Raw genomic sequence first — 11,420 nt, forward strand, 5'->3', positions numbered from 1 at the left:
GCCAATACTTGGTTCTACGGAGTTGTGAAACCAAGTCAAAATCTGTGCATTCCCTGTGTTCCATTTTCCCAAGGCAGTGGCATACCCTGGGTCTTTTGGATCAGAAGGAGGTAGCGTAGAACCGTCTACGTATCCCCACATTTCTTTACCAACAACGAAATTTTTCATCACATGAGCCCAATAGGAGTAGTTGTTACCGGTCAAACGAACACTAATAGCCTGATTTTTATCGCCAGACATGATGCTAACAGAGAAACGCAGTCAAAAAAGAAAACAGAATACCAGAGTACCAATCTGCCTTAGACTGGTTCGTCGGAGTTGTAACAGAGGTTGCCGGAGCTACTGCAGTGCCTGCAAGTGCTGCTGGAGGTTGTCGGAGTGTGGGTAAGTCACCGGCGGTTGGAGAGGGATGGGTGTCGGCTGCTGTGGGTATTTCTTGTGATTTGAGTTGCTGAAAAACAGAGAGATAGGGAACGATAGTAGCTGACAGAGGGAAGGAGATTTGAGGATAGAAGACTGATTGGAAAACAGGTTAGGGTTTCGGAATCGGCTCTGATACCATGATAGAAAACAGAGAAACAGAGACGGAAAATACTGATATTATTTCTGAATGAATTACAATGAGGTGAGTACATCTTTAAATAGAGTAAAGCTATGCCTAAGAAAGGAAGATTACAAGATTTGATTACGATATGATTACCCTATGATTACGCTATGATATGATTACCCTATGATTATGCTATGATTTGATTACGATACATGTCCTAAAATAGCATATTACAAGAAGATACAGAATATATATTCTAGATACAGAATATATATTCACAGTATGATCGTAGGATTCATAGCACTCGTAACTAGACCGGATTAACTTGCTTCATTCAGTGTTCTTAAAAACATTTAACTTTAGATTGAAAAAGATACCCCGCAAGATGCGAACCCTTATGGTCGCCGTTTACCCATGCGCAGCGGAGAATGAGTTTTGGACCTCCATTCCCCTGTTCACATGGGCTCTGACAATGCCCAGGTTCGTCTCACGAATATTCTTAATTAACCTAAAATTGCCCTTTCAATTTTTATGTCAGAAAATAGGAGCAGAACGTATCCAATCTGGCACGGTGTGCTAATCACCCCGCTACCCTACCCCAACGACTACTCACTCATCATTGAGCAATAAATAAAAGAAACCTTAATTTAAGACATGCTTCTATTACGCAAGATAAAAAATAAACAAGAAATATCAACTAATCAAATATCAACGAATAACTTTTATAAAGAACTGAAATTAAAATGAGTTACCAAAGTGCAAGTAATTGAACAAAACTTGAAAACTAAACAATATTGAATCTCGCGGCAGCCCCGTTCTTCGTTTCTACTGTCCGAATCCCCTTGCCTCTGTTTGTGAGTGATGCTTTTATATGCTACAGTAGCCGACAAACAATTCCTTCATGAGTGGACCAAAAAGTCTCTTGCAAAAACCCTTTTTTTCCAAACATGGCCCACTGCCGAGAAATTGGCTTAGGCCCCATTCTTTTCCTAGGTCAAAGACTTGGTCAAAATATCAAAAATATTATTCCTCTCTTGGGCCCACCAAAACATGCATCACTTCTGTGTTATTTTGCTACCACTTTCACTTCCGAAACTATGTGCGCAGTAGGAGCAAAACTAGTAAGGCCCAATCCATAATCAATTCTTTTAGCTCTATCCACGTAACTTTAATTTACGGTTTTAACGTATAAAGCCTCCAAACACCTACAATACAAAAGTCAAGCATTAAGCTCCGAGTAATGATATAAATAGACTTAGCAAGGATAAATTAAGGGGTGTTAATGTGAACATTTACGCGCCTATCAAAGACTTCTGTAAGTGCATCAACATCTCACAGGCAAGGAAAAGAGGTAAAGTCTAAAACCGGTAGCCTCGTGCTTCTGTTAAGTTGCTTGGTTATAATCCAAAGACTATTGTTGGACGATTTGTTCTAGTATATCATTATTGTGGCAAAAAGGGCCATATTCGCCCTAACTATTTTCAATTGTATGGATATCCTGCACTTCATCATATACATAATAGCAATACTGAAAGATATCATATGAAAAACAACCATTACAAGCACTTGCCTGAATATGTTAATCACAAGTATTCAACTAGAAAAGATCAAGTAAAAAATCATAATACTAAGGCTGGGCCTTTGTGGGTTAGGAGTGTTGATTTGCATTGCATGGTCATTCATATTGCTCTTAAAGTGCGCAACACCCACATGTGGTATTTAGATAGTGGATGCTCACGTCACATGTCTGGAGACAAATCTCTCTTTTCTACTTTAGAAAAATATAATGGCGGTTTTGTTACATTTGGTGCCGGAAGTAAGTTGAAAGTGATAGAAAGAGGGAGTATACAAGCCCTTGTGGTATGTGCACTCTAGAAAATGTTCTATTCGTTGAAGGATCAAAAGCAAATCTGATTAGCATTAGTCAAATGTGACCCTCATCATGAAGTTAGATTTTCTAAAAATGATTGCTTTTCTAATATGAATGGATCAAATGTTATGCATGGGACTAGGACCTCCAACAATTGCTATGGCATTATCCCCTTCGCGGACATATCCTGTCATCCCGTCAAATTGGATGAAGTGGAACTATGGCATTAACAACTAGGACACATCAACTATAAAGATCTTTCTATCAAAACTAAAAAGGAGTTAATTTGTGGTGTTCCTAAACTTAATCATCCCTCTAATCATGTGTATGGCCCATGTCAAATTGGAAAGCACACCAAGGCTATTCACAAAAAGACTAGTTCATTGGCTACTACTAGACCTTTAGAACTTTTTCATATGGACCTGATGGGTCCGTCTAGGGTTGAGAGCATTGGAGGAAAAAAGTACATCCTTGTTATCGTGGATGATTTTTCAGGCTTCTCTTGGGTTACTTTCTTCGAGAAAAATCTGAAACTATCTCGGTTCTTAAAGCTTTTGTCAAAACTGTGCAAAATGAGAAAGATATGAAAATAGGTTGCATCATTCATGTCTGGTCTGACTGTAGATAGCCCAATCTGGGCTTCCAGATTAGTTTACTTACGGTTTTTGATTCCCCAATGATGAAATGGATCAAGAACGCCCGGGAATGATAAGTGTTTGAGCTTTAAGTGTTTGACACCCCTTTTGAACCTAACCAAGCCTAAGCCACTTCAAAAGAGCCAAAAACCCTACTGGCACGCGCTGATTTGAAGCCTACACGGGTAGATCAACTTGACAAGTGTTGGTCAATGGCCAAAGCTTGACCGTTGACCAATGCGTGAGTTGGTGGTACACGCACGCCAAGGCGCAACCATTCTGTGCCAGGGCGCAACCATTCTGTGCCAGGGCGCAACCATCGCGCACCGGGGTGAACCATCGTGCAACGGACTGACTCCCGCGCGCGACGGTCAAACTGCAAGGTGGTGGTCAACAGTCAAAGCTTGACCGTTGACCATCGTGCGCCAGGGCGCACCATCGCACGACAAACTGACTTCATCGCGCGACGGTCAAACCTACCACCAACTTTTCTTGAGGAGGAAACTCAGCCACCAATGCAACCTCAACCAGGCCTCGTGGACTGGCTGAACTCCTCTGTTTGTAGCTCATACCTACCTCCCTCTCTCCCTATTTATACCCCCATGGTTCTTCCATTGAAAGGGCTCCAAATAAAAAGAGTTAGAAAAGCCCATATACCTTGGGTTACAAAGCCAATCAAACATACATCCAAGAACAAAGCTTGTTCTTCCACCTCAACCTTTTCAAACACCTCAATCAAACCTCAAAGCTCAAATTCGTTTCAAACTCAACCAAAGGTAAAGCATACCTACTGTTTTCTATTCTGATCCCTGAGGGGGGCTGGCAGGGCCAAGGCTGGTAATCAATACCTCTCCTGGTCCTAAAGCTGGCAAGGTTTCAAAAACCGTCGAGGTAGGAACCAGTGCACGATGGACCCAGTCACGCGCGCGACTATACTAGGTCTCGCGCGACGGTCCTCGTGGGGATTGGTGTCTTGTTGTTTTTGTGTTTATTTACATATTTACGTATAGATCACTGTTAAGCATGTTAAAAACCAGTTTACTACTTTCCTTTGTTAGAAATTGCTAGTTTGTAGTTAATTTACATTTCTGCTGTTATTGAGTACCCCTGGGATCATTCTGGACCTGTCCCAGAACCCAAAAATATGTAAACCACACACTGGTTAAAAGGCTCAGACCATCGCGCGCCAGAGCGCACCATCGCGCGACGGAGTGCCATAGTCGCGCGACAGTCTACTTCTAACCAGTGGCTGGCCTTGCACGGGTAACTTGGCTTTAGGCCATTATTTTGTCCCCACACTGTTTATGGGGTGTTTTGTTAATTTGCAGGGCTCTTTTAGCCTTTAAACTGCTTAGAATTGTTTATCAACTGCTTATCAACTGCTTGGTTTGTCCTGGGTGTGCACTGGTCCTTCCAGAGCCCAGAAGGTTTGAGAGTAAGAGCTAAGGGTTTGAGCTCACTGGCACGCGCTTGTCTTGTAGTGTCGCGCGTAGGAGTGAACAACATGCGGTGACTTGTTCAGTGCATGCTGGTTTCTTCCTGCGCACGTCACTCCAAAACAGGGGCTTCTCATTTTGTTTAAACTCCCACAGCAGTCTGTTCTCATCCTATACTAACTGCTCATCCATGCTATCATTCACATCCTGCAAACATGTTACAGCTTTAAATCCCCATTAATTGTTTCCCCGCCCTAAATAGCTAAAGAATTGATTAATCAAACAAAATCGTAAATGTTTTCGCAAATGCCTAAGTAGAGACTGATCTCCGGATTGGGCGAGAGGGGTGCCTTAAAACCCTTTCCCTCTCGTAACCTGGCTCCCGAACCTAGATATGGTTATGACGGACTGGTGCCTTCACCTTTTTTTCAAAAATCAAACAGTGCAGTGAGCGTTTCAAGTTCGGTTCCTTGGGTGTCGGACCTTCAAACCCAAGTGGCGACTCTGAATTGAGCGTTCGTCTGCCAAATAAAGCATGCTCATCGATCCGCCTCTTTTTTCCGGGCACGCTGCCCACACTGACCATGGTAAAGAATTTGAGAACATAGAATATGCTAGCTTTTGTAACGAACTCGGGATAAGACATGAATTCTATGCTTTTAAGATTCCGCAACAAAATGGAGTTGTTAAGCGCAAAAAAAGGGTTATTTAGGAGATGGCACGTGTCATCCTTCATTCTCAAAGGATTGCCCTCAGATTTTGAGCCAAGGCAGTGAGTACTGCTTGCTATATTATAAATAGAGTGTATCTTCGTCCTGGTCCAAAAAACACTCCATACGAGCTATGGAAAGGGAAAAGCCTAACATGAAATATTTTAGAACTTTCGGTAGCAAATGTTATATAATGAGAGATTGAGAGAAACTTGGCAAATTCGATTCTCGAAGTGATAAGGGTATCTTCTTAAGTTATTCCCAAAATAGTCGTGCTCTTCGTGTTTATAATCGGCGCACTTCCACTGTCATGGGATCTATTAATGTGGTTGTGGATGACATGTCATATACAAATATAGATACCAGTAATGGAGATGTGTTTGAGCTTTTTAAATTTCAGGAGCAGACTGAATATAGAATCTCAAGAGGATGTTGATAGTGATGGAAATTTGAAGAGGAAGAAGACATCAAGGTGGAGGAGAAAGGTGAACTAGTAAAGGAAATTGCTAGCTTAAAACCTTCGGCAAGGATCAAGCTAAATCACCCTGAGGCACAAGTAATTGGTAAGGTCACTGACCCTATGAAAACTTACAAGCAAGTTCGAGATGAGGTAAACTTTATATGCTATGTGTCCTTAATAGAACCAAAAAATATTAAGGAAGCATTACTTGATGAATGTTGGATCACTGCAATGCATGATGAGTTACATCAATTTGAACGTAATGATGTGTGGAAATTGGTTCCTAGACCGGTTAATACTAATATCATTGGAACAAAATGGATTTTCAAGAATAAAACTAATGAAGAAGGTGTAGTGGTTCGAAATAAGGCTATACTTGTTGCTCAAGGGTATACTCAAGTAGAGGGAGTTGATTTTGATGAGACCTTTGCATCAGTAGCCCGTTTAGAATCTATTCGTCTTATGCTTACGGTAGCATGTTACTTTTAAACTTTTTCAGATGGATGTAAAAAGTGGTATTATTAAAAAGGAGGTTTATGTTTAGCAACCAAAAGGTTTTGAAGATCCTCACAAGCCGGATCATGTTTTTCATTTAGAGAAGGCTCTCTACGGTTTAAAACAAGCTCCTCAAGTATGGTATGAATGATTAACCTATTTTTTAATTCAAAATGGTTTTACCAGAGGAAACGTCGATAAGACCCTTTTTGTTAAATGTGAGAGTAAACATATTCTTGTTGCACAAATTTATGTTGATGCTATAATCTTTGGCTCTACATCTCAATCCCTAGTAAATATTTTTCTGACACAATGGAAAGTGAATTTGAGATAAGCATGATGGGAGAATTGTCAAATTTTATTGGTCTTCAAGTCAAACAGGTTGATAAAGTTCTTTATTTCTCAATCTAAGTATGCTAAAGGAATTGTTAGTAAGTTTGGTCTAGAATTTGCCAAACATGCTCGAACCCCTATGAGCACAACCACTAAACTAGCTCGTGATAGTGAAAATGCCGACGTTGATAAGACATTGTATCGGAGTATGATAGGAAGTCTTCTTTATTTGACTGCAAGTCGTCCTGACATAGCATTTAGTGTCAGTCTTTGTGCTCGTTATCAGGCCTATCCTAAAGAGTCGCGTCTTTCTGCGGTGAAACGTGTTATGAAGTATGTTAGTGGAACTCTTGGTCATGGGATTTGGTTTACTCGAGATACTACCGCTAGTTTGGCTGGGTATTGTGATGCCGATTAGGTACGTTGGGCGGGTATTGTGATGCCGATTAGGTAGGTTGTGCAGATGATAGGAAAAGTACCTTTGGGGGATGCTTCTACTTAGGAAATAATCTTGTCTCATGGCTTAGTAGAAAGCAAAATTCTATATCCTTATCCACAGCTCAAGCTGAATACATTGCAGCGGGTAGTGGATGTACTCAATTGCTTTGGATGAAACAGATGCTTGCTGACTACGGTATTTACCAAGAAACTATCGCTCTCTACTGTGACAACACTAGTGCTATCAATATCTCTAAAAACCCTGTTCAACACTCTCGTACTAAGCATATTGATATCTGTCATCACTTTATTCGCGATCTTGTTAAGGATGGTACCATTCAATTAGATTTTCTAGATACTGAACATCAGAGGGCTGATCTATTCACTAAACCCCTAGATTATCTTCGTTTCGACACTCTTCGCAAGTCTATTGGAGTGTGCTTTATTGATTAAGCTTTGCCTTGTCTTTTGGTTCCTATTGCATGTTGTTTTTTTGTTTTTTTCCCTCTCTTTTTTGTCTTCTAGTCTACGGTCCTTCCAGTGTTGTTCTTAATGTATCTATTTATGATAATACCAAAAAAAAAAAAAAAAGACGTTGCATTCATTTTCTTTTAGCATTGAGTTCTTGTGTTGCTATGTTTGAATCATCTCTGGGGATTAGTTAGCTGCTACTATTGTTTATGAACATGGTCATGATAACCTTGCTTGAGCACATTCTATCTCTCTCTTCATTAAGTTCTCACGGAGGTGGAGTGTGTCTTCTATTTTTCCCCCGAGATTGACTTTTTAGCCTTTTTTAGATATTCACGTTGGAGTTGAATAAGAATAAATTAAAAAAAAAGAAGAAAGGGATAACAAGGAGGTTATATGTATGGTATGTTATCTCTCAAGCTTTTCACTTAGTAACTGAGCCTCTAGCCTCAGTAAGTAGTGAGTTTTTGTGTCAAACGGTGGAGAGTTATGAGAGTGCCTTATGTGGTTGGCTTAGGTTCGTAGCCTTTTTGACTCGAGTGATTAAGTCCGTTGGGGTGTTCTATACATCTAGTGCCCTAAGGCCATCTAGTTTGGGTGTCGTTGATTAAAACCTCGCTACAAGGGTTAATTAGAAAGCTCAAGGGACTGAGGCATTGCACAACCACATTGTGTACTTTAGTAGATGTTGAGGGGGAGTTTCGGTTGTTTGAATACCCAACTGGCTTGGTTTAACTTCTCTAGGGGGAGTTTTCTAGACCTCTCATGCATTTGCAAGAAACCAAGTTGGCTTTTGGTCAAGAATAAAATTAATCAAACACAAAGTGGGTACAAACACAAAGTAAGTTAGGATCAAGAATAGAGAGAACACAACACAAGGAATATATTATTGCTTAAGTCTGAGGATACATTGGTGAAAGTCTCCTCTTTTATAGAGTGAAGAGAGGCCTGGAAGGTTCCTAGATACATCATGACTACTATTATTACTCATGGGATATATCATCATAGCATCTTGAAAAGCTAGACTAATAATTTCACATACAGAAACTACATATTTCACCACTTCCTAAAAGTAGTAAGCTACTTTATGATGGGCTTTGACGTGATCACACACTCACTCTTGTCACCGTGTCATGACCATTGGTGCATTCTGTATCTTTATATTTCAAAATGATAAGGTTTTGGCATGTGCCTCTGCATGGTTTGTTATGTGTGTGTTCATCGATTCTTGTAGCCGCCTCCTAATTTTGTGTATGCATCTTATAGTGGAGCTTTGGCTTGGCTTTCTTGATATATTTTCTTGTGTTCTCGGTTTATTGATTTATGGTACATTTGGTGTCTAAGTTTATCCTTGATACATATAATATATTATGTGGGTGTGCTTCTTGATTTCCATAAAAATAACAGACACATTAACATAAACTTTTTTGGTTTGATCAGTTGTGTGAGAGGATGAGACGTGCTTTGCATATTTTCTGTGTTTTCTAGACTTCCGCTGGCGTATTTCGAGTCTTCACGAATTCAGCCTAACTCTCTTCAAGCAGTTCCAACCTTGGTTTATTGACATGGCTTGGCTTTCTTGATATATTTTCTTGTGTCCACAGTTTATTGAGTTATGGTACATTTGGTGTCTAAGTTTATCCTTGATACATATAATATGTTATATGTGTGTGCTCCTTGATTTCCATAAAAATAACAGACACATTAACATGTTGTGTGAGAGGGTGAGACGTGCTTTGCATATTTTCTGTGTTTTCTAGACTTCCGCTGGCGTATTCCGAGTCTTCATGAATTCAGCCCAACTCTCTTCGAGCAATTCCAACCTCCTTGCAATCCTCCTCAGTACTACTACTTTATGGTTTTGTTGTGCTCGTACCTGTTAGGGACCCCGGCTATCTTATTATTATATTTTTGTGTGTGGTCTCGTTCCGTTTATTATTTACTTAGCGCTTAGTACTTTTGGGATATCGGTTACCTGGCGGTGCCTTTTATCTCTAGCTTATGGTCAACAGTTTTGGATGGTGCATACGGATTGTGGTTAATGCTTCCTGATGCATTAAGGTGCTTGATGTTCCTTCTTTATGGCTAACTGATATTGGTGTCCAGATACCCGTGCTGGTTCAACGTTTGTTTTTGCAGTACTGTAAGCTCATTTAAGTGAAGTATTGGATAGTGGTGATTTTGATTTTTAAGCAGCTTGTTTCTGGATCCTAATTACGCCTCAGGTTATTGGTCTATTGGTTCTCCCTTCACCATTGTTTACGAATATGCCTAAGGTAGTACATGGTTTGTTGGCTGCTATGGTTTATTTTCTGATGCCTCTATTATTACTGCTCTCTCTTCAGTAATTTTTTTACCCTTTGCCCTTCCGTGACAAAAAGGGGGAGTAATGCTCATGTGCTAATGCTAAGAGTCTGTGAGTGTCATTGTGTTGGTGCAGCTTTGACAGGTCTCTAGCTCAGTTTGTATGTTTTTTCTTTGGGTGTGTTTTGTCATAGAAGTGCCAAAGGGGGAGATTGAAGCTCCATAGGCCGAGCTCCCTTTTTTGTTGGCACATTCATGACAAAAACACACACTTGAGTGTAATGTTTTTAATCGAGTTGTACTTTTCTCTTACACTTTGATAGAGAGTCAGTGCTAGGATGTGGAAAGGAATCTCAATTTTTGTATTTGAGTGCGGCAGATGGTAGTCGAGTTCGTGAAAGAGTTGGAAAACAGGGTATTTTGCTCAAGCATAATCAAGTTCTTATTGGGCCGTTTCAGTTTTTTGGTTGGAATGGGTTTTTGGGGCTGTAAACAAATATCGGGTCATTATTTACCCAAAACAACAAATATCGGGTCATTAGGTCATAAAAAAATGACCCAGCACCGCTTTTTATCTTGAGCTCTCGTTTTTTATTGTTTACTCCCGACGAGTGCAGTGTTTTTCAAAAAGCTCCTGCTTACATTGCAAAACATATTTACGGGATTGGTTTTGTGAAATCTCGAAGAGCATTAAAGGCATTTGGTGTCTTGGTGTTAATCTTTCAACTTCAAGAGGGTAAGTTCATCAACAATCAATCTTTGATTTGCATTCTTTCGTGGAGTTCGAAAGAGTTTTTGGAAAGCCTGAGGATTCAGGATTCAGTGATCATGCAAAGGTACGATGAACGTGGATTCGGCAGGTGGTTCTTAGGACTCGTGGTGAGGTTACACGGTCATCATTAAGTTTACTTGTAATCGTACAAAGGTTTTAGTGCATGATTCATTCCCTTAGTTTTTACCCGTATTATGGTTTTCCACGTAATCTTTGTATTTTGTGCAATTGTTTATTTGTGCTTTGTGGTTGAAGTTATCTAGTAAAGAGGTAATTATATATCTAGCATCAACCCAGATATTTCAGTGTCCATCTTATTGTTATTCTCTCAAAAGCTGTTTAGTCCAGGGCCTTGCTATTCTCTCAAGAGCTGTTTAGTCCAAGGCCAAGACAGGGACAGAGTTGTGAGGTTCTCAGTCTTGCTAGGGAGTTAGTTATGCGTTGCACAACAGTTTAGTCCAGGCCGTCAAGACCGAGGCAGAGTTGTGAGGTTCTCAGTCTTGCTATCTTCTACTATTGATCAGTCCTGAGCGATTACCAAGTGGGAGTCCCTCGAAATGCAACACTGGATATGTCGGTGAACGAAAGAGAAGCAACAATCAGGTATATGTGTACATTGGGACAGGTCATTTTATGTACTATTGGAATACTTGCTGCCTGAAGTCCTTGTAAACTTGTATTAGTATACAAAGCTTATAACGTCTCCCCTTCATTGCAACGGCAACCAAATATGTCAAATATAATCGTAATGAGGTGGTCATTGTCAGTCACATTGAAGCATTTTAGTCTTCGCGCAGTGGGGGTAAGTATCGATGTGCACAATGCCGGCTCAAAAGTTTCTTTTTTTGTTTTTTGAATGGAAAATATTTTTATTAATCTTGAAATTGTTACAAGATTAATAGGAGCAAGGAAACAAAATCATATTCAAAGAATAATTTTCTGTCAAATC

The 11,420-nt window shown here is 40.1% G+C and overlaps 1 long non-coding RNA gene across 2 annotated transcripts; it reads left to right on the plus strand.

The window, feature by feature from the left end:
• Positions 1–10,087, plus strand: LOC131297956 (uncharacterized). Of its 2 annotated transcripts, XR_009190427.1 has the most exons (4): positions 1–1,903; positions 5,602–6,904; positions 6,937–8,191; positions 8,476–10,087. It is a non-coding gene; the product is annotated as an uncharacterized LOC131297956 (long non-coding RNA). The 2 variants fall into 2 exon arrangements; XR_009190426.1 differs by lacking the exon at positions 1–1,903 and having other exon boundaries at positions 5,073–6,904.
• The last annotated feature ends 1,333 nt before the right edge of the window (positions 10,088–11,420 follow it).

The sequence above is a fragment of the Rhododendron vialii genome, chromosome 1a, assembly GCF_030253575.1.
Source record: "Rhododendron vialii isolate Sample 1 chromosome 1a, ASM3025357v1".
Lineage (NCBI taxonomy): Eukaryota > Viridiplantae > Streptophyta > Magnoliopsida > Ericales > Ericaceae > Rhododendron > Rhododendron vialii.